The sequence below is a fragment of the Hyperolius riggenbachi genome, chromosome 8 (assembly GCF_040937935.1).
Source record: "Hyperolius riggenbachi isolate aHypRig1 chromosome 8, aHypRig1.pri, whole genome shotgun sequence".
Classification (NCBI taxonomy): domain Eukaryota; kingdom Metazoa; phylum Chordata; class Amphibia; order Anura; family Hyperoliidae; genus Hyperolius; species Hyperolius riggenbachi.
This window is the reverse complement of record NC_090653.1, coordinates 260,138,586-260,163,064: the sequence shown is the minus strand read 5'-3', so window position 1 is coordinate 260,163,064 and position 24,479 is coordinate 260,138,586.

Here is a 24,479-nt window from a genome sequence, read left to right as displayed (position 1 = left end):
AATGCATCCTTGATGGCTAACAACTCCCTTTCACCGACATCATAGTTCCTTTCTGATTCGGACAATTTCCTGGAAAAAAAAGACACAGGGTGAAGAAGAGCCTTAATTCCATGTCTCTGAGAGAGTATTGCCCCAACTGCAGATTCAGAGGCGTCGACTTCCAAGATGAAGGGCAAGGCAGGATCAGGGTGCTTTAGTACAGGTGCTGTGGTGAAATGTCTCTTTAATTCATCAAAGGCCACTTGGGCTTCTTGAGTCCAGGAGAAGCGATGATTTTGACAGGTAAGTCGTGTGATTGGAAGAATGGTAGCAGAAAAATTCTTAATAAATCTTCGGTAAAAAATGGCAAAACCAATAAATCTTTGTACCGCCTTTTTATTGTCTGGAGCTGGCCAATCAAGAACGGCTTGAATCTTCTGAGGGTCCATAACAAGTCCATTGGCGGAAATGATAAACCCCAGAAACTGGATTGACTCCTTTTCAAATTCACATTTCTCCACTTTCACATATAACTTATGCAGGCGTAGACGTACGAGTACCTGTCCAACTTGATGACAATGAATCTAAAGAGATATAGAAAAAATAAGAATATCATCTAAGTAGACAATGATGAATTGATCGAGGAAATCCCTGAGTATATCGTTAATTAAGTGTTGAAAGGTGGCTGGAGCGTTGCACAGACCAAACGGCATTACTAAATACTCGAAGTGTCCGTAGCGTGATCTGAAAGCCGTTTTCCATTCATCTCCTTCTCTCATCCTGACCAAATTGTAAGCACCTCGAAGATCCAACTTTGTAAGTATTGTGGCTTCCCGTAATTATTTAAATAGTTCTGGTACAAGCGGAAAGGGGTAGCGATTCTTAATCGTAACCTTATTTAAGGCCCGATAGTCAATACATGGTCTTAGTGTGCCGTCTTTCTTTTGGACAAAAAATATCCCAGCTCCAGCAGGAGAGACTGAAGGCCTAATAAATCCTTTCTTCAAGTTTTCCTGAATATATTGCTTTAGTACTTCCTGTTCAGGATCGGAAAGTGGAAACATCCTTCCAAAAGGTATGGTAGCTCCTTCTATTAGGTCAATTGGGCAATCGTATGGTCGGTGTGGAGGAAGTTGATCAGCCCCTTTCTTGTCAAATACATCGAGATAGTCGTGATACTGTACTGGAACTTCATCTGCCAAGGAAGCGGTGCAAAGTAACGGGCCAGATACTTCTGAGGCTTGCTGAAAACAACAACTATTACAGTAGGTGGAGGTGAACTTGATTTCTTCTGTGGCCCAGTTGATAGCGGGATTATGAGCCCGGAGCCAAGGTAGGCCCAGAATAATAGGATATACTGGGGACGGCACTAGAACGAATTTAAGCCATTCCTGATGATCTGTGGAGGTAAGTAATGGCAGGGTCTCAGTGTTTACAGGTCCAGAGCTGATGGTGGACCCATCTGCTAGGTGTATGTGTAATAACTCCTTTCGGGATTGCACTGGAATTTGATGAGTTGTGGCGAAAGCTTTGTCCATGAAGCAGCTGCAGGCTCCGGAGTCTATTATAGCAGAAGTCTTAAGGGTTCTTCCGGGAAACTGAAAGAGAATAGAGATATTAAAATGAGTGTGAACCGTGGATGGGGTGTACTTGGGTGGAGTTTGAGCTTTCTGAAGATACTCCTTACCCGCTGGACGAACTGGACAATTCCTCAGAAAATGTCCCGGATTTCCGCAGTAAATACATAGATTTCCCTGACGTCTGCGGGTTCTCTCTTCATTGGTTAATGGGGCACGCATGACTCCGAGTTGCATGGGCTCAGGTTGATCATCAGTGGAAGCAGAGATCGGAGAGGGTGACTGATTTACAGGAAGCCAAGAAGTACGAGCAGAGCAAGGCATTGATTTCTCCAGTTGACGTTCCCGGAAGCGTCGGTCTATCTGAATGGCTGTTGTAATCAACTCATCCAAAGTAATGGGTACTCCCACTCGAGCCAGTTCATCCTTCAGATACTCTGATAATCCCAGGCGATATTGATGTTTCAGGGCTGACTCATTCCAGTCGGTATCTGATGCCCAACGTTTGAATTCAGTAGTGTACTCCTCCACTGGTTTACGGCCTTGTCTTAGGTTGCGGATGGCAAGTTCAGCTGTAACACTACGCTGAGGGTCGTCGTACAACAATGCCATAGCAGTGAAGAATTGCTCCATAGAACTTAAGCACTGGTGTTTCTGCTCCATCAACCTGTGGGCCCATGACTGTGGTTCTTCCTGTAGTAAGGAGATAACAAATCCTACTTTTGTTTCTTCGTTAGAAAAGGTGCGAGGTTGCAGTGCAAAGTAGAGCTGACATGCATGGCGGAAGGAGCGGAATTTGGAACGGTCCCCTGTGAAACGTTCTGGTGTAGGTACTCGAGGTTCCGGGTTTACTGCAGGGATCACGGGAACCGGTTCCACTGGAGCAGGGGCAGGTGCTGGAACTACTTGAGATGCAGAAGCAGGAAGTGACGGAGATTCCCCAGCACGTAGTGTATTAATCTGGTCTTCCAGTTGAACATGACCAGCTTGTAGTTCTTTAATGGCCTCCGTTAGTGCGGTAACTTGTTTACATAAGGTACTCAGTATGTTTGCTGCCTTAGCGGTCTCCATTTTTGGCTGTAGTATTTTTGTGACGTACCTTGGGAGCTGGAGACCGATGTGCTGAGGGCAGCAACTCTTGCAACTTACTAGCCTAGTACCCTGGAGTGGGAACAGGGTTCCACAGCTAGTACAGGGCAGGAGCGCTAGCAGATCCAACGGTGTAACCAGGCAGGAACCGAAGCGCTCCCGCGTGCTGAGTCTGGAGGTGCAAGGACTCAGCTTCCAGGCGGGTTTCAAGACTTGATTCCAAGCAGGAGCAGATGCTGAGACGGATCCGTGAACAGGCAGAAGGTCGGCAACAAGACGGGTATTCAGACGGGCAGATGTCGGCAACAGACGGGTACTCAGACGGGCAGAGGTCGGCAACAGAGCGGGCAGTCGTACGTAGCAGGAGTCGGTAGCAAGTTGGGAAGTCAGCCAGGCCAGGGTCAGCAACATGAGACCAGGAACAGGCAGATACAAAGATCACGCACGGGAACACACACCAAAACTAGCTGCAATACTACAGCACTGAATGATGGCATTCTCCAGACTTAAATAGGCCGTTTGGCGGGAAAACGCGTACGTCTGCACGCAATGACGCATCAGGTGCACGCGCCGACACGACGGACGCACGCTATGACGCGCACGTCCGTACGCGACGACAGGAACAACCCGACGCAATCACACCGAACAAACGCACGCATAAACCCATAAAAGATGCATGAACAGGCGGCCCTTCGGGCACGCATGCGCACAGTATCACACCAGCGTCGCCGAGTGCCGATGTCTCCACTGCCACACACGGAGCCCAGTGTGCACCCTGCCAGGACCTGTGAGGGACCCACCAGCATGCACCAGGACACCTGCAGCATCCGTAAGTGCCAGCCGCCGCGTCCAGACAGGTAAGTGACCGTGACAATATCCCATAGGGTAGGGGCAGGTGGTATTGCTCAAGAGTACCTAGGTCTGATGGCCTCATAAAAATTCTGCTATGGGGCCACATAATCGCTAGCTATGCCACTGTCTGCAGACAAAATCGCTGTACAAAAACGTGCAACAGTGGGGAGCATAGATATAACAAAAGTTCAATACACTGTACAGTCAGGATGGCCAGTGACATAAATACAGATACATACAATTAATGTGTAGTATGAAAAACATCACCAATACTGCTGGATGATTATAAGATAAAATGCAACAAAACATAAAGCAAAAGGGGGAGGTCCCTGCTTTTATGAGGTAGTGGGGGAGTAGACACTGGGGGATTAGACAAATAGGTTAGAGGATGAAGCAGTGAACTTTTAATTCTAGCTATAGCAAATGATAAGCTTGCCTGACTAGGTGTGTCTTGACTCGAGTTGAGGGTATGTTTCCAGGCTTGGAGCATGGCAGATGGGCTGTGGGAGAAAGTTCCAAAGGAGAGGTGACACTGGTGAGAAGTCCTGGATGCGAGAGAGAGGAGGTGACCAAGCTGGATAACAAGAGGGTCTCTTGGGAAGAGCGAAGGTTCCAGGAGGGATGATATCTGGAGATTAATAAGCAATGTATGGAGGGGATACCCTATGTAGAGCTTCATATGACGAATCCATCTGAAAATGGCGCCTGTGAATAATGGCGCATGGTGTTGTCGTTAATCCATTTGTCGCTTATCGCTATTTAACATTAAAGCCTTATCGCTATTTAGTGTTAGCACACAGAACCCTCTCTGTACCTATCCCTAACCCCCAAGCCCCCCTGGTGGTGCCTAACCCTAACCAGCCCCCTGGTGGTGCCTAACCCTAAGACCCCCCTGGTGGTGCCTAACCCTAAGACCCCCCTGGTGGTGCCTAACCCTAAGACCCCCCTGGTGGTGCCTAACCCTAAGACCCCCTGGTGGTGCCTAACCCTAACCACCCCCTGTAGGTGTCTAACCCTAACCACCCCCCTGGAGGTGCCTAACCCCAAGCACCCCCCTGGTGGTGCATAACCCTAACCACCCACCTGGAGGTGCCTAACCCTAAGCACCCCCCTGGTGTTGCCTAACCCTAACCACCCTCCTGGTGGTGCCTAACCCCAAGACCCTCCTGGTGGTGCCTAACCCTAACCACCCCCCTGGAGGTGCCTAACCCTAAGCACCCCCTAAAAGTGCCTAACCCTAAGACCTCCCTGGTGGTGCCTAACCCTAAATCTCCCATGGTGGTGCCTAACCCTAACCTTGACAGTGTTACATTAAATCAATTTACCGTTTTTGCAGTTAAATAACTTCTGCGGTTTGGCTTATGTAGGGCGCTATTAATAAATAACGTTACTGTGCACAATAACGTCTGCTGTTTGGCATATGAACGGCGCTATTGATAAATAACGTTACTGTGTGCCGTTTTTCTTCTTTTTTCCCTGTGCGCCATTATTATGCAGTACTAACGATAAATAGTGATAAGCGTATCTTTTTAATGCGGCGCCATTTTTATGCATAGGCGCTGTGCGCCATTATTCACTGTGTTAGGAGTCTGAACTGCATTCTTTGGGTGATTGGCAGCCGACGGAAGGATTGGTAGAGAGGGGCAGCATCAGACGAGCAGCATCAGAGGAGCTAGTAGGCTAGCAGTCAGTCGGGAAGAGGGGAACTGAAGTGCTTGCAGTAGTCCAAAAGTCAGGGAGTCAACATTGGTGGGCGCTAACTTGCTGGAGACAAAATCCTTACATAAGATTACAGGTCAGTAGTCACGGGATAACTCAAACTCGGGTTATTTACAGGATTTACCAACTCTCTAAATAAGCACTGTCTTCACTCTGTGTTTCTAGCCAGGGTGTAACAGGAAGGATCCAATGATGCACAACAGTCTAGATCAGGGGTCTCAAACTCGCGGCCCTCGATACAATATTTTGTGGCCCTCGCTGGCAAAAGCTTCCTTTTAGTTCTCTTCAGTGCTCCCAATCCGCTGCATCCCCGTCGCTAAACGAGGGCTGCGGGCTGCAGAGCCCACAAATCGCCTCGGGGGGCAATCCGCCGGCCTTTCCTGGGAGGGGCAGAGCTTTCAGCTTCAGCTCTGCCCCTCCTGACGTCAATCACCGCACGGATCGCCGCCTCTCCCCGCCCCTCTCTGTGAAGGAAGAGTGAGAGGGGCGGGCAGAGGCGGCGATGTGCCATGATTGACTTCAGGAGGGGCAGAGCTGAAGCTGAAAGCTCTGCCCCTCCCAGGAAAGGCCGGCGGATTGCCCCCCGGGGCGATTTGGGGGCTCTGCAGCCCTCGTTTTGCGGCGGGGACACGGCGGATTACTTGTAATGGGAGCACTGAAGCCAACTATAAGGCAAAGTAGTTCGCTTCAGTGTGAATTTGATTTTGAAATAAAAATCAATGCAAGGGACGGTGTGTGTGTGTGTGTGTGGGGGGGGGGGGAGGGGGGGAGCAGCTGATTGTGAAATTCCTTATGCGGCCCAGCCTTATCCTGACTTTGCCTCCTGCGGCCCCCAGGTAAATTGGGTTTGAGACCCCTGGTCTAGATCATACATGACAAACTCCGGCTCGTGGGCCAAATCTGGCTCTCTGAGCCATCAGAATTGGTCCTCAGGTGGTTTCCCCACTTAGCATTATGTTTGGTTCTCTCTAGACCACCAAATAACCTATTTTGGCCTAGATCACCAGGGAAGCCATCAGGGGAGTGGAAAGCACTAGATACCAGGGAACTGTATAGTAGAGGGAGTGGGGCCACTAGACACCGGATCCATCTGAAAATGGCGCCTGCGAATAATGGCGCACGGTGTTGCAGCTAATCCCTTTGCTGCTTATCGCTATTTACAGTTAAAGCCTTATTGTTATTTAACGTTAAAGCTGTATTGTTATTTAGCATTAAATCCTTATCGTTATTTAGCGTTAACACAAAGAACCCTCTCTGTACCTATCCCTAACCCCCCCCCCCCCCTGGTGGTGCCTAACCCTAACCACCCCCCTGGTGGTGCCTAACCCTAACCACCCCCCTGGTGGTGCCTATCCCTAAGACCCCCCTGGTGTTGCCTAACCCTAAGACCCCCCTGGTAGTGCCTAACCCTAAGACCCCCCTGGTGGTGCCTAACCCTAAGACCCCCTGGTGGTGCCTAACCCTAATACCCCCCCCCCAGTGGTGCCTAACCCTTACCCCCCCCCCCCCCCCCTAGTGGTGCCTAACCCTAACCTTGACAGTGTTACATTAAATCCATTCACCGGTTTGCAGTTAAATACTGTCTGCAGTTTGGCTTATGTAGGGCGCTATTGATAAATAACGTTACTGTGTGCAATAACGTCTGCTGTTTGGCAAATGAACGGCACTATTGATAAATAACGTTAGTGTGTGCCACTATTGATAAATAACGTTAGTGTGTGCCACTATTGATAAATAATGTTAGTGTGTGCCGTTTTTCTTCTTTTTTCCCTGTGCGCCATTATTATGCAGTACTAACGATAAATTGCGATAAGCATATCCTTTTAATGTGGCGCCATTTTTATGCATAGGCGCTGTGCGCCATTATTCACTGATCTGCTAGACACCAGGGAACTGTACAGGGAAAGGAGGGGGGCACTAGACATCAGGAAACTGTATAGGGGATGAGCAACCACTAAACCTCAGGGATTTCTATAGGGGAGGGAGGGAGAACCACTAAACGCCAGGGAACTGTATAGATGAGGGAGGGAGGACAACTAAACACCAAATAACCATATAGGGGAGGAAGGAGGGCCACTAGACACCAGGGAACCATATAGGGGAAGTAGGGGGAACACTAGATACCAGGAAACTGTATAGGGGAGGGAGGAGGGCCACTAGACACCAGGGAGCTTTATAGGAGAAGGAGGGGGGCATTGAACACCAGGGAACTGTGTGGGGAGGGGACCACTAGACACCAGGGAACTGTATAAGGGAGAGAGGTGGCCACTAGACATTGAGTATGGCCCGCGACTTGGTCCAAAAGCTCAATTTCGGCCCACTTTGTATTTGAGTTTGACATACCTAGTCTAGATAATCTTATGCAAGTTCCGCCCACTGTCCTGCCAGTATGGATTATGAGTGTTGCATTTAAGGCAAGCTGAAGCGATCACATACTACTGTCTTGTATTTTAAAAAAACAAAACTAGGTGGTAATTCCTTTAGCGAGTGTAATGTACATTTTTTGCATCACTATGATTATTATTTTGCAGTAAAAGATTCAGAATCCAGGCTTTCTGATCGCAACGAGTTAATCTGACACGCTTGAAAGGCTGGACCGGAGCAAAATGCCTGCTCCTAATCAGATATGCAAATTGCAGACTTGTCAGCTCAAATATACGGTTTAATTAAAAGGCCCATTTTCAAAGGCAACGGGAATAAAAAATAGAATTGGCAATGAGTGGGAGATGTTCTAACATTAAACTGTGAATAAGAGGCAGTTTCTGCTTCCAGTGCAGCCAGAGGACAAAGCGGGAGAAAAATGGAGGCAGAGTTATCCGTCTCCCAGGATAACGGGAGGGCAGCCATTTTGTACTTCCTTTTGAGTCATAAGGATCGGACACTGTAAGCAATGTAAAGGCAGGTGCTTGGGGTGTAACTACAGGGGAGCAGCCCTCTCCAATAAAGGGGCTCATGCTTCAGATTAGGTGTTTTTGTGGCTACACTTGTTATGGGTGTGTAGAATATAATATCACTTTTTGTATGACCCTTGCAAAGTGGGCCCCCAGGCTATGAGGGTCACCAGCAGCCCCGAGCTGCCCATGATGACGCCAAATGAGGCAACTTCCTCAGCCGCGAAAGGGTGGGGGTGGTGCCAAGCACAAACAGGAAGTTAAGAACAGTGCGCCTGGCACTTGGCCTGAACCCTCCACAACAGACCTCAGATCAGCGGCGACCCGCAGCGCCACACTGAGGGGAGGAGAGCGTCTCCCATAGGCATAGCGCTCTCAGTGAAGGGAGCAAAGCAGTTCCCCTGGTAACGGCACATATACAGCAAGTAACAGTGGCGTACCTAGGGCATTTGGCACCCGGTGCTGGGTATTAAAAGACACCCCCCCCCCTAAAAAAATGGGCGTGACCACAACCTGCGGCGTGCTTCGTGGCAAAAATTGGTGTGGTCATGACCGGATGAGGGCGGAGCTAACTGTAATTTAAAGTATTAGCTAGTATAGTTGCCCCAGTATAGCTAGTAGTTTCCCCCAGAATAGCTGCCCCCAGTGAAGCTAGTATAGTTGCCCCCAATGAAGTTAGTATAGTTACCCCCAGTATAGCTAGTTTAGTTGCCCCCAGTATAGCTAGTATAGTTGCCCCAGTATAGCTGGTATAGTTGCCCCCAGTATAGCTGGTATAGTTGCCCCCAGTATAGCTGGTATAGTTGCCCCCAGTATAGCTGGTATAGTTGCCCCCAGTATAGCTAGTATAGCTGCCCCCAGTATAGCTAGTATAGCTGCCCCCAGTATAGTTGCCCCCAGTATAGCTAGTATAGCTGCCCCCAGTATAGCTACTAGAGCTGCCCCCAGTATAGCTAGTTTAGTTGCCCCCAGTATAGCTAGTATAGCTGCCCCCAGTATAGCTGGTATAGTTGCCCCCAGTATAGCTGGTATAGTTGCCCCCAGTATAGCTGGTATAGTTGCCCCCAGTATAGCTGATATAGTTGCCCCCAGTATAGCTAGTAGAGCTGCCCCCAGTATAGCTAGTAGAGCTGCCCCCAGTATAGCTGCCCCCCAGTATAGCTAGTTTAGTTGCCCCCAGTATAGCTGCCCCCAGTATAGCTAGTTTAGTTTCCCCCAGTATAGCTGCCCCTAATATAGCTGCCCCCCGTATAGCTGGTATAGTTGCCCCCAGTATAGCTGGTATAGTTGCCCCCAGTATAGATGGTATAGTTGCCCCCAGTATAGCTGGTATAGTTGCCCCCAGTATAGATGGTATAGTTGCCCCCAGTATAGCTGGTATAGTTTCCCCCAGTATAGCTGCCCCCAGTATAGCTAGTATAGTTGCCCCCAGTATAGCTGGTATAGTTGCCCCCAGTATAGCTAGTTTAGTTGCCCCCAGTATAGATGCCCCCAGTATAGCTAGTATAGTTGCCCCCAATATAGCTAGTATAGTTGCCCCCAGTATAGCTGCCCCCAGTATAGCTAGTATAGTTGCCCCCAGTATAGCTGGTATAGTTGCCCCCAGTATAGAAGTCCCTGGAGGGGGGAAGCAGCGCTAGAAGGAGGGGCAGTGGGGGCAGCGGTGGGGAGGGGGGAAATATCCCCCCCATCCCTCACCTGGGACCTCTTCCTTCTGCCTCTCTCCCCCTCCATTCAGCGGTGGCAAGTGCGGGCTCGGCAGCGGGGACGGAGAGACATGCGCAGAATTACTCACCACTTCCACGTTCCAAGCGCCGGCAGCGTCATGTCGTCACAGATCTCCGCCGCTTAGAACGCGGAAGTGGTGAGTAATTCTCTGCACGTCTCCCTGACGCCGAGCTCGCACTTGCCACCCCTGAATGGAGGGGGAGAGAGGCAGAAGGAGGGGTCCCAGGTGAGGGAGGGGGGTGGATATTTCCCCCCTCCCCACCGCTGCCCCCACTGCCCCTCCTTCTAGCGCTGCTTCCCCCTCCTGCGACACCACCCTGGGTGTCTGTCACCCGGTGCGCCCCGCCCCCCTGCGCACTACAGTAGGAACGCCACTGGCAAGTAATGCTAACCTATACTAGGGGTAACTATAACTGGCTACCTGTACTGGACGCACCTACCTGGCTAACCTATGTTGGCTACCTATAGTGGGGGCACCTACCTGGCTAACCTTTACTGGGGGCAACTATAACTGGATACCTGTACTAGGGGCAACTATATTGGCTACCTATACTGGGGGCAACTATACCTGGCTACCTATACTGGGTGCACCTATAACTGGCTTCCTATACAGGTGGTACCTATACCTGGCCACCTACCTACCTATACTGAGGTGTTTTTTTGTTATCGTTCCGCAGCTATAACGTGCGGTGCAAATTGTCGGGTGCTGTGCAATCGTTCCAAATCCTCACAAGTTTGACTAAGGAAGCAAAAAGTCTAGAGCTGACCCTGGTCACCAGGGATAGGCAAGGAAAAGGGGGTGAACTTGGAGGGGAAGGTGGTGCTGGTGGACTTCATGATTTGTAGTTATGTCCCTGAGCCATAGCCAGAGGAAATCCAAATATTCAAAAGAAAGGTCTGCACACCCCAATTTAGGAACCATGCTTTATTGTTCCATCTGCAAATATCACATCACTATTAATATTATTTTTTATTTATATAGCGCCAACATCTTCTGTAGCACTGTGCAATGTACAAAACATAGAACACTTGGGAGCATAGATACAACAGTGACACAAGTAAAAATAAATCTAGTAAAGATGAAAATCTCCAGGCTTGGAGCATGACAGATGGGAGAGAGTTCCAAAGGAGAGGTGACACTCGTGAGAAGTCCTGGGTGAGAGAGTGAGAGGAAGTGACCAAGCTGGACGACAAGAGGGTCTCTTGGGAGAAGCGAAGGTTCTGGGATGGATGATATCTGGAGATTAATGAGGATATTTCATCCTGGAATCTATCGGGAATTGGTCGGCAGTGTATGGGCATACAACAGATCTCTCTCTGATCAGATTCGATCAGACAGAGATTTATCTTATAGTCGATCTGCCCATACAGTACATCCCCTGATGTATGGGCATCTACTAATTGTCCAGGTCCAGGGGCCTAACTAGAGGAGAGCAGCCCCTGAGATCGCTGAGTGGCCCAGAGTTGTGGGGGGCCCAAGCACTAACCTTCCCTTCCTCTTACACCTAAACTCAGTTAGGTCGTGATAAAATCAACTCGCGCACCCGATGCGCCTATAAGGTCGCATGGGTGGGGTGCCATTGTTTTAGCCATTTATTTAGGAAAGGGTTCTTTACAGTAAGAATGATTAAGATGTGGAATGCATTGCCACAGGAAGTCGTTATGGCAAATTCTATACCTGCATTTAAAGGGGGCTTAGATGATTTCCTTGCGTTGAAAGACATCAATGCCTAATGATGTTGATCCAGGGATTTTATCTGATTGCCATCTGGAGTCGGGAAGGAATTGTTTTCCCTTTTGGGGCTAATTGGACCATGCCTTGTAGGGTTTTTTTCGCCTTCCTCTGGATCAACGGGGATATGTGAGGGAGCAGGCTGGTGTTGTACTTTGTTCTCTGGTTGAACTCGATGGATGGATGTCTTTTTTTCAACCCAAATAACTATGTAACTATGTAAGTATATACAGGGCACTATACTTCAGATCAGGTGTTGTGTGGCTACACTTGTTATGGGTGGGAAGATCCTGATGGCAACACTTGTTTTATGACCCTTGTGAGATGGACCCCAGCCTGTGAAGGGGAGGCAAGGGAAGGGGGGTGAACATTAGGGGGCGCCATGAAAGTTTCTGTGGGGGAGGGAGGGGCATGAATTGTAGTTGTGCTGCTGGTCAGGTCCCTTGGAGTTTACAAAAAAGCGATTTTACTGTAATGTTATCCGGATTTATTTCCTGCTATGATACTGTACTTCCCAGCTGTTGAATGGTTAATCCTCGCATGTTTAGCCGCATGGCGCTGAATGCGTCGCCGTCACTACCATGGCTCCGCGCTGGACGTGACCGCACGGATGAATATTATCTCTTACTTATCGACTTCCCCTGGCGGTCTGTCCTCTCCCTTGCAGCAGGATGTCTGGAACCGGAGTCCCTCCAGAAGATTACTGCAAAAGCGCGGGTGCTTTTGATATGGACTACGCGTCCATTGTCCCCTGGAGACGATGTCATGCGTCATGAAGTGACATCATTGCCGCCGCCACTATCTGGCGCACAATGCCGGGGAACCAAAGGGCCATTGTTTGTTCCACTGCAGGCGTACTGAGCAGTTATACGGTGACAGTGACAGCACAGAGGGACATCCATTGCACTCCAACCAATTTTTTTTTTTTTAAATCTGAGCATAAATTTTTGACATGGATATGGAAAACAATACTTGTGACGACGCCTTGCAAATGTTAAAGGTTAGCGGGTTAAGCATGGTAAATATTGATAATAGCGATTCAACATCTAGGGTTCACAAAGCGGTGCTAATCAAGTTAGCACGCCTAAAGACTTTGGGCGTGTTAAGTAAGGTGCTAACTAGGTTTGCACCGTTTTGTAAATCAACTCGCGCGCAAAGTCCCGCGTGCAAAACTTTGTACGTGCACAGCGGGCTGCGCACGAAACATCGCAATGCGCCTATAAGGTCGCATGGGGTGTGACTTTAATGTTGCACGGTGCGACATTTTGCGCGCACCGCGCTGTACTTTGTGCGCGAGTTGATTTTATCACGACCTAACTGAGTTTAGGCGTGATAGAGGGTTTTTCACAAGCGTGCTAACAGTTAGCACCGCTTTGTGAATCAAGCCCTAATGTTATTGATAGAGGAGGAACCATTACAATCTGTAAAATTTCTATGTAGTAAACAGAGGCGCCTGGTGCATCTTTGACTGTTCATACTCCCCCCTTTTATTGCCTGAAGAAGCAGGATGCTGTGAAATGCGTTGCTAAACTTTGTGTAGTATCTAATAAATCTATGTCATTTTGAAATTGACAGTTTATGTGTCTGCTTTAGGGCCCTTTTTCACTAGCAATCGCTAGTGTTCATGCTAAACGCTAGCGATTGCGATTCAGCAAAAGTTAAAAATTTCCCGGCGATTTCCCGATGTTTGCGATCGCGATTTTGCTATGTTATGCAGTGCATAGCAAAATCGCGTCAATAATCGCTCCGCGGCGCGATCACGATTAAGTAAAAAACGAATCGCGGTAGTGGAAATGACCTACCGCCGCGTTTCCCATGTTAAAAAGCAAACCGCAGCGATTTGAAAATCACTAGCGGTTTGCGATTTTGCGATTCAGCAATTGCAAACGCTCTAGTGGAAAAGGGGAGGTAAGTCCACCACTGCCTTCCAAGCATTTTTAACAATTTTAGCTCATTTTACTATTTTGGCGCCTCTGTTTACTACATAGAAATATTTGTGTCCTCCCTGGGTGGAGGGGTGATATACATGCCTGTTTCTAGCCCCGTGCGGGGCATGCCACCGCCCGGGGCGCTGTTGGGAGGGGGGCGCTGTAATGCAGGGGGGAAGCACCGTAGCCGCGGGGAGGGCAACCCGACCTCTCCCTCCCTCTCCCGGGCCGCCCTCCGTGCTCCCCCCTCAGATGTATAGTGAGCAGCAGCAGCCAGGGAGGGAGCGCTGTATACAACATACCTCCCTGGCTCTAGTGTTGGGCGAACAGTGTTCGCCACTGTTCGGGTTCTGCAGAACATCACCCTGTTCGGGTGATGTTCGAGTTCGGCCGAACACCTGATGGTGTTCGGCCAAACCGTTCGGCCGCATGGCCGAACTAAGAGCGCATGGCCGAACGTTCCCCGAACGTTCGGCTAGCGCTGTGATTGGCCGAACGGGTCACGTGGTTCGGACCCGAACGCGCTCTGATTGGCCGAACTGTCACGTGGTTCGGGTAAATAAATACCCGAACCACGTCATATTTCCGCCATTTGTCTGTGGGTTTAGCTTTGGGTAGGCAGGCAGGGTAGTTCTCTCTCCAGCCAGGCTAGCCAGGGTCCCCCCAGTCATTGTGTCGCTGCTGGGAATAGTAGTACACCGCTCGCTTAGCATTCTGTTTACTGCCACTCTGTGTACCTCGCTCAGCCACACTATATAGCATTCTGTTTACTGTTCTGTGTCTGCTGGGAATAGTAGTACACCGCTCGCTCAGCCACACTATATAGCATTCTGTTTACTGCCACTGTGTCTTCTGGGAATAGTGGTACACCGCTCACCCGCCACTGTATAGCATTGTGCTCTGCGTCGCTGCTGGGAATAGTGGTACACCGCTCACCCGCCACTGTATAGCATTGTGCTCTGTGTTGCTGCTGGGAATAGTGGTACACCGCTCAGCCACACTATATAGCATTCTGTTTACTGTTCTGTGTCTGCTGGGAATAGTAGTACACCGCTCGCTCAGCCACACTATATAGCATTCTGTTTACTGCCACTCTGTGTACCTCGCTCAGCCACACTATATAGCATTCTGTTTACTGCCACTCTGTGTCTTCTGGGAATAGTAGTACACCTCTCACCCGCCACTGTATAGCATTGTGCTCTGTGTTGCTGCTGGGAATAGTGGTACACCGCTCACCCGCCACTGTATAGCATTGTGCTGTGTGTCGCTGCTGGGAATAGTGGTACACCGCTCAGCCACACTATATAGCATTCTGTTTACTGTTCTGTGTCTGCTGGGAATAGTAGTACACCGCTCGCTCAGCCACACTATATAGCATTCTGTTTACTGCCACTCTGTGTACCTCGCTCAGCCACACTATATAGCATTCTGTTTACTGCCACTCTGTGTCTTCTGGGAATAGTAGTACACCGCTCATCCGCCACTGTATAGCATTGTGCTCTGTGTCGCTGCTGGGAATAGTGGTACACCGCTCAGCCACACTATATAGCATTCTGTTTACTGTTCTGTGTCTGCTGGGAATAGTAGTACACCGCTCGCTCAGCCACACTATATAGCATTCTGTTTACTGCCACTCTGTGTACCTCGCTCAGCCACACTATATAGCATTCTGTTTACTGTTCTGTGTCTGCTGGGAATAGTAGTACACCGCTCGCTCAGCCACACTATATAGCATTCTGTTTACTGCCACTCTGTGTACCTCGCTCAGCCACACTATATAGCATTCTGTTTACTGCCACTCTGTGTCTGCTGGGAATAGTAGTACACCGCTCACCCGCCACTGTATAGCATTGTGCTCTGTGTCGCTGCTGGGAATAGTGGTACACCGCTCACCCGCCACTGTATAGCATTGTGCTCTGTGTCGCTGCTGGGAATAGTGGTACACCGCTCACCCGCCACTGTATAGCATTGTGCTCTGTGTCGCTGCTGGGAATAGTGGTACACCGCTCACCCGCCACTGTATAGCATTGTGCTCTGTGTCGCTGCTGAGAATAGTGGTATTGTATAGCATTTCTGTACTGCCACTGTACTGCTGCCAGTCAGCGTGTACTGTAAGGATAAGTGAAATGAGGAAGAAATCCGGTGAAAGAGGGAGGGGCAAGGGAAGAGGTGTTTCCCCTGACGGTTCACGTACAGGCCACAGGGGAGCACCCAAGAAAACCCACTCAATACCGCCCATGTTGTCCAGGACAACAACCCTCACAAATCCAAAAGAACAGGACCAGATAATTACTTGGATGACCTCTCAAGCGTCCAGCAGTGGGTTAAGCAGCACCAGCACATCACGCACGAGGTCCGAGTCCTCAGCCAGTTACAAGGAGCCAGTGGGCACAAAGCTGACACAACCGGCAGCGACACCACGCACACAACTGCCAGATAACCAGTCCGATGAATTACCTCAGGACACAATGGGGTATTCGCAGGAGCTATTCCCAGCCCAACAAACTTCCACCTTTCAAAGGTCAATGGAGGAACAGCCAGAAATGTTGTGCCCGGATTCACAACCATTAACTGTGGGAAATGCACCGCGCACTGAAATACAAGGCGAGTCCGAGGAGGACTCGGAAACCCAAATCCCAGAGCAAGTTGGGCAGGAGGGGTTGCAATTGCAGGAGGTCGGCCGACAAGATCTGGAAGACGACGTTGGAGTGAGCTGCGCAGAGGTTGTTCTGGGGAGCTCTACTCCACGGCGGCGGCCCCCCACAATGACATATGACGAGTATGAGGAGATGGAAGAGGAGGGTATGGACAATGTGGACAGAGACCCAGATTTTGTTTGTGAACGAGAACATCGCCGTTGTAGCAGCAGCACAGATGAGTCTGTTGAAGAACCCACTGCTGCACGAGTTCGCCTTGTGCCACAAGGTAGGCGGCGCGCAATTTCAGGCACCAAAAGCGTGGAAGTTCAAGTGAGAGGCAAAAGAGGAGCAAACAGAAATCGCCAGCAAGGCAGGTGCTCCAAAGTCTGGGCTTTCTTTGAAGACTGCACTGAGGATGTTACCATGGCGATTTGCAAGGTGTGCAAGACCCGCCTGAGCAGGGGGAAAAGTATTAACAACCTCTCCACCACCAGCATGAGCCGCCACATGCTATCCAAACATCCCACTCTGTGGGCAAACGCGGCAGGACAGGGTACCAGCAACACTGCCTCCCTTGGGTTCACCAGACTCACCACCAGACCCGCCTCAGCAGCAGCAGTAGCCCAGTCATTGCGTGGTTCACAACATTCACAAACATCAGACGATGCTGACACTGTCACTTTCCCGAGTAGTGCTCTTGAGGTCTCCCAGTGTTCATCAAACACAACAACCAACAGCCCTTCCGTGTGCAGCGCTACGGTTCAGTTGTCTGTGTCGGAGATGTTTGAGCGCAAGAGGAAATTGCCAGCAAATGACCCCCGGGCCGTGGCAGTAACAGCCAGCATAGCCAAGCTTCTGGCCTGCGAAATGCTGCCATATCGAGTGGTGGAGACAAACAGCTTCAAGGGCATGATGTCAGTGGCCATCCCACGTTTCGTGGTTCCCAGCCGCTACCACTTTGCGCGCTCTGCAGTGCCTGAGTTGCATGAGCACGTGGTCAGCAAAATAACCCGAAGCTTGAAGAATGCCGTTGCCTGCAAGGTTCACCTCACCACTGACACCTGGACGAGTGCGTTCGGCCAGGGTCGATACATCTCCCTTACCGCGCACTGGGTGAACCTTGTGGAGCCTGGCAGCGATTCCTCACCTGCTACGGCGCGGGTGTTGCCCACGCCGCAAACAGCTGCACCGCCGTCCCTCCCACTGGATAACGACAGCAGCACCTACCTCTCTGACTCCTTCTCCTCCAACGCATCTCAAAGCTGTACCTCATCCGGAAACGCTAACCCAGCAGCAGTAGGATCGTGGAAGCAGTGCAGCACAGCTGTTGGCATGCGTCAGCAAGCGTTGCTGAAGCTGATCTGCCTTGGGGATAAGCAGCACACAGGGGAGGAAATTTGGAAGGGAATAAAGGAACAGACGGATTTGTGGCTGGCACCGCTGGACCTGAAACCGGGCATGGTTGTGTGTGATAATGGGAGTAATCTCATTCGCGCTTTAAGGTTGGCTAAGCTGACACACATCCCTTGCCTGGCGCACGTGATGAACCTAGTAGTTCAGCGGTTCCTGAGGACATACCCAGGCGTGGCCGATCTTCTGTTGAAGGTGCGTCGAGTGGCCAAACATTGTAGAAATTCCAGTACTGCTTCGGGGGCACTCGCCAAGATGCAGGAGCGCTTCAATCTCCCCCACCATCGCTTGCTGTGTGATGTCCCTACGCGCTGGAATTCTACGCTGCACATGCTAGCCCGCTTTTGTGAGCAGAAGAGTGCAGTGGTCCAGTACATGACGGCGCAGTACCGAGGCGCATCCGGACAGCTGCCAAGCTTCTGTGGATCCGATTGGGCCAACATGTTGGACCTCTGCCAAGTCCTCCAAAATTTTGAGCAATCCACGTTGCTTGTGAGCAGTGACAACTCTTCAGTCAGCATTACCATACCACTGCTGTGTTTACTGAAGAGGTCAATGTTGAAAATCAAGGAAACAGCTGTCATGATGCAACTGGGGGAATCTGAAGGAGAAAACGATCAGCGTGATGGTACCAACATCAGGCCATCCGCCTCAGGGAACGCTGGCCCCAGCAGCTATGACGAAGAAGAGGAGGAGGAACAGCTGGAGTTGGAGCAGGAATTTCATGCCACCACTGACGAGGGCCAGAGCGGTGCACGTTGGACTTCCACAATTCAGCGCGAATGGTCAGCAGAAGCAGACCAGGAGGAAGGTGATGACTATGATGCATCACAACAACTATCACAACGCTCACAAGAGGATGATGAGGATTCTGGTAGGACTCTGGCACACATGGCTCAATTCATGCTAGACTGCATTGAACGTGACCCACGCATTGTGCGCATTCTGGACAACACCAATTACTGGGTTTATACCCTTCTGGATCCACGGTACAAACACAATGTTCCAAAACTGCTTGAAGAAAGAGTCAGACAGGTCAAAATGGAAGAATACCAGCAGGCCCTTGTGGAGACTTTAGAGAGGAGATTGACATCCTCCCCCTCCTCTAGCCAGTTGTACGCCGACAGACTGACTTCCGCAAACCCAGGACGACCAGGAGGGCAGCAAACAACGTAAGCCGCAGCTAGTGCCCAAAAGGGAATGGTATCGGCAGTGTCCTTGGAGTGGGAAAATTTTCTGACACCCATGCAGCAGCAGCCCACTGAACAGCAAGCGTGCAGATCCACCTCCAACACCGATCGCCTGGAGAAGATGGTCAAGGACTACATGTCAGATGACGTAGCTGTGTCGAACAATCCATCTGCACCCTTCAACTATTGGGTATCGAAGCTAGACACCTGGCACGAACTGGCAATGTACGCAATAGAGGTGCTGGCTTGCCCGGCAGCCAGCGTTATGTCGGAACGCTGTTTCAGTGCTGCCGGAGGCATCGTCACAGATCGGCGTATCCGCCTCTCCACAGAAAATGCAGACCGTCTGACTCAAATTAAAATGAATCAATCCTGGATTGGAAATGACTACGCAACACTCCAGGACCCCAACCAAGTAACATGACCAATGAACATCTGGGATGGTGTAGCGTTTCCGGTCCCTGTTTATTGAACCTCTCATCTGTATTACATTTATGACTGCATGGCGGCAAAAAGCATTGCTGCTATATCCGCACGCTTTTTGTCCTCATGCAAGGCCTGGGTTGTTGTGTCTCAAAAAGCATGGCCTTCTCCTCCTGCGCCTCCTCCTGTTCCATCACGTCTGCTGCTGCTGGGTTAGCGTTGCCGCGTGGTCCCTGTTTATTGAACCACTTATCTTTATTACATTTATGACTGCATGGCGGTACAAAGCATGCTTTCCGCACGCTTCTTGTCCTCATGCAAGGCCTGGGTTGTTGTGTCTCACAAAGCGTGGCCTTCTCCTCCTGCGCCTCCTCCTGTTCCATCACGTCTGCTGCTGCTGGGTTAGCGTTGCCGCGTGGTCCCTGTTTATTGAACCACTTATCTTTATTACATTTATGACTGCATGGCGGTACAAAGCATGCTATCCGCAAGCTTTTTGTCCTCATGCAAGGCCTGGGTTGTTGTGTCTCAAAAAGCATGGCCTTCTCCTCCTGCGCCTGCTCCATCACGTGTGCTGCTGCTGCTGCTGGGTTAGCGTTGCCGGTCCCTGTTTATGGAACCTCTTATCTTTATTACATTTATGACTGCATGGCGGTACAAAGCATGCTATCCGCACGCTTCTTGTCCTAATGCAAGGCCTGGGTTGTTGTGTCTCACAAAGCGTGGCCTTCTCCTCCTGCGCCTCCTCCTGTTCCATCACGTCTGCTGCTGCTGTGTTAACGTTGCCGCGTGGTCCCTGTTTATTGAACCACTTATCTTTATTACATTTATGACTGCATGGCGGTACAAAGCATGCTATCCGCACGCTTCTTGTCCTCATGCAAGGCCTGGGTTGTTGTGTCTCACAAAGCGTGGCCTTCTCCTCCTGCGCCTCCTCCTGTTCCATCACGTGTGCTGCTGCTGGTGCTGGGTTAGCGTTACCGGTCCCTTTTCCTGGAACCTCTTCTCTGTATTACATTTATGACTGCATGGCGAAAAAAAGCATGTTACCTGTGCAAAGAAACATGACATTTTCCACATTTAAAAGACAGTTTTTCCTTTGAAACTTTACAATCAATTTTCTCAAAAACTATAAGCTCTTTTTCAAATATTTTTTGTCCTCTTGTACCCACTCCCAAGGTGCACATACCCTGCTAATTTGGGGTATGTAGCATGTAAGGAAGCTTTACAAAGCACGAAAGTTCGGGTCCCCATTGACTTCCATTATGTTCGGAGTTCAGCGCGAACACCCGAACATCGCGGCGATGTTCGGCGAACGTTCGCGAACCTGAACATCTAGGTGTTCGCCCAACACTACCTGGCTCCAAGCGCTGCTCTCTCGCCGCCGGTCTTCTTCTCTCTGCATACACGCTTATACACACGCTGCTTCCTGTTTAGCCGGAAGCAGCGTATGTATACGCATGTAGGCAGATGGGAGAAGACCGGCGACGAGAGAGCAGCGCTTGGAGCCAGGGAGGTATGTTGTATACAGCGCTCCCTCCCTGGCTACTGCTCACTATACATCTGAGGGGGGAGCACGGAGGGCGGCCCGGGAGAGGTCGGGTTGCCCTCCCCGCGGCTACGGTGCTTCCCCCCTCCATTATGGGGGACAGCTACCTATCTAACCTATCCTGGGGGGCACCTACCTAATCTAACCTACGCTGGGGGGCAGCTACCTATCTAACCTATCCTGGGGGGCACCTACCTAATCTAACCTACGCTGGGGCAGCTACCTATCTAACCTATCCTGGGGGGCACCTACCTAATCTAACCTACGCTGGGGGGGCAGCTACCTATCTAACCTATCCTGGGGGGCACCTACCTAATCTAATCTACGCTGGGGGGCACCTACCTAATCTAACCTACACTGGGGGGCAGCTACCTATCTAACCTATCCTGGGGGGCACCTACCTAATCTAACTTACGCTGGGGGGCAGCTACCTATCTAACCTATCCTGGGGGGCACCTACCTAATCTAACCTACGCTGGGGGGCAGCTACCTAATCTAACCTACACTGGGGTGCAGCTACCTATCTAACCTATACTGGGGGGCACCTACCTAATCTAATCTACACTGGGGGGCAGCTACCTATCTAACCAACACTGGGGGGCAGCTACCTATCCTGGGGGGCACCTACCTAATCTAACCTACGCTGGGGGGCAGCTACCTAATCTAACCTACACTGGGGGGTACTTACCTAATCTAACCTACACTGGGGGGCAACTACCTATCTAACCTATACTGGGGGGCACCCACCTAATCTAACCTACACTGGGGGGCAGCTACCTATCTAACCTACACTGGGGGGCAGCTACCTATCTAACCTATACTGGGGGGCACCTACCTAATCTAACCTATGCTGGGGGGCACCTACCTAATCTAACCTATACTGGGGGGCACCTGTCTAATCTAGCCTATACTGGAAGGGGGGGCAGCTACCTAATCTAACCTATACTGGGGGGCACCTACCTATCTAATGTATACTGAGGGGAACCTACCTATCTAACCTATACTGGGGGGCAGCTACCTATCTAACCTATACTGGGGGGGCAGCTACTTATCTAACCTATACTGGGGGCACTTATCTAACCTGTATTGGGGGCACCTACCTACCTAGCTAGCCTATACAGGTGACAACTATACTGGCTACCTATATTGGAGACACCTACCTAAATGACCTATACTGGGGGCACCTACCTATCTAACCTATGCTGGGGGCAACTATTCTGGCTACCTATATTAGAGGCACCCACCTAGCTAACCTGTACTGGGGCACCTACCTATCTAACTTATACCGGGGGTGCCTGCCTATCTAACCTATACTGGGGGCAACTATACTGTCTACCTATACTGGAGGCACCTACCTGGCTAACCTATAGCGGGGCAACTATACTGGCTCACCTATGCCTGGCTACCTATACTGGGGTACCTATTCTTGGCTACCTATACTGGGGGGACCTATACTAAGTGAAACTAGACCTGGCTAACCTATACTGTGGGCACCCATACCTTGTTCCGGGGGGGGGGGGGGGGGGGGGGGCAATTTTTACACCCTCGCCCTGGGTGCATTTTAGCCTAGAAACTGCACTGGTGATATACCCCCTTTCTTTCTATCTACAGAGAGCGACTTCTTAATCCTGAGTGGGGATGGGCCTAATCTCCTCACCTGCTGTTACAGTGGTTGCCTATGAGGTAACACTGGTTTGTGAGTATCTTCTTTTGTACTCTTGGAATATATCTCAATTGCCGGTACATACACTATATTGGTGTTTCCTCCCTTTTTTGTACAATCTGTAAAATAATCATGATGAATTTCTAAAAAGGTTCCAAGCCATTAAAGTGAACCGAGGTGAAAAATAAACTGATGATTATCCTAAAATACTGACTATCCACGGCTATAATTTTTGGGTAATTCCCGGAAGAGTTGATCCATGGATTTATCTTACTGCCATCTGGAGTCGGGAAGGAATTCTTCCCTTTTTGTAAGGCTAATTGGCCCAGGCCTTGTAAGGTTTTTCGCCTTTCCGTGGATCAACTGGGATATGTACGGGTTCAGGATGGTGTGTTTTATTTTTATTTATTTATTTATTTTTTCTGGTTGTAATTGATGGACGAATGTCTTTTTTCAACCAAACTAACTATGTAACTATGTACTATCCCATGGTTTTATTTTACATTTAAACATTGACAAAGTAGATTGAATGTTTTGTTGTCTCTGCTCAATAGCAGTCTATTAAGTGTCCCAAAGTGAAAATACGTAAACTATTGACCTTTTTCTATCTCCCTCTGCCAGGAAAACTTTTATGGCTGTAATTTGCTTATCAGTGAGGTTTACTATATTCCTGACAAGGTACCTGAAATTTAACTCTTTCAGGCTAAATAAAACAAGTAAAACTGACGGGCTATTAATATGTTTTGTACTGTACATACACACGTTTATCTCATCACGTCACCTATGATAATGCGTCAGGTACACTTAAATATAAATAACTTAAATTAAGGGCTGGGGACCTGGGGGCCCACTAGAGTTCTCTGACAACTCCTGAAAATGCTAGTGTTTTTTAAAGTGATTTTACCAGTAAAAACAGTGTTTACTAGAGCTTCATCACTCTGAAAATGCTGCAGGCACCGTGACTGCGCTTTTGGCAAAATTGCAATTGTTCCTGTGGGATCACCACCATAGAATTATTACATTGGTGAAGCGGTTTTCGGCCTGCACTTCCTAGGAAGCACGAATCAGTGCTGAAAACACAGTGATTTAAATGATCTCCATGAAACTCCACCCACTACCAGGGCCGGGCAGAGGCGAGTGAGGCTCCAGCCTCAGGGCGCAGTATAGGAGGGGGCGCACAACTCACTCAGCTATCATTCTCCTATTGTGCTTGAAGCAGAGAGAAATAAGAAAAGAGGGTACATGGCAGTGACTGCCTGCAAGCCAGATAACTAGAGATTAAGGTGTTGGGGGCCCTGGGACACCTCTTAGTAATAGCAATCAGTGTGTGCCAGCTGGGGTGGGAGGGATGGGAGGGGCGCACTTTGGGGTCTCAGCCTTGGGTGCTGGAGGACCTTGTCCCGGCTCTGCCCACCTACACCCATTAATGATCTTGTCAGGGCTGAGCAGCACCTGCGATTGCAGCGGGGCCCAGAGCTATGGGCCCCCCCAACCACTAACCTTCCCTTCCCCCAATACAGGGGACTGTACTTCAGATTAGGAGTATTTGAGGCTACACTTGTTATGGGTGGGAAGATCCTGATGGCCACACTTGTTTTATGACCCTTGTGAGGTGGGCCCCAAGACTGTGAGGATCACCAGGGGGAGGCAAGGGAAGGGAAGGGTACATTGAAGGGTCCAATCAAATTTTTGCTGGGTTGCTGGGGGGGGGGGGGGGGGGCATAAATTGCAGTTACACCTCTGAATTTTGTGACCGAATAACTTGTGAATAGGAAAGAGTACATTTGTCTTTATTATTGCATCTCACGGCCTTCTTTGGATGGTAAAAAGAGAGTCAGTATTGTTAGAAAGTTGCCTCACCTTCATACATGGAGGTTACTTATTGGCGCTACGGTCTATGGAACGTTGGCTCAGCGATATCTAGCTGAATGTCTCTACTTTCAGTGTTTACAGGAGCAATCTCCCATGGAAATGCCCTACAACACTCCGGTGTTATCTCTGCTTGACTTTGGCAGACAAAAACCTCACCTAAACGTTTTACCCGGCTATCCTCGCTAGACGGCAGACATCAGCCCTCTCTTATCTCCCCAGAGTTCTGGTAGGACTGTAA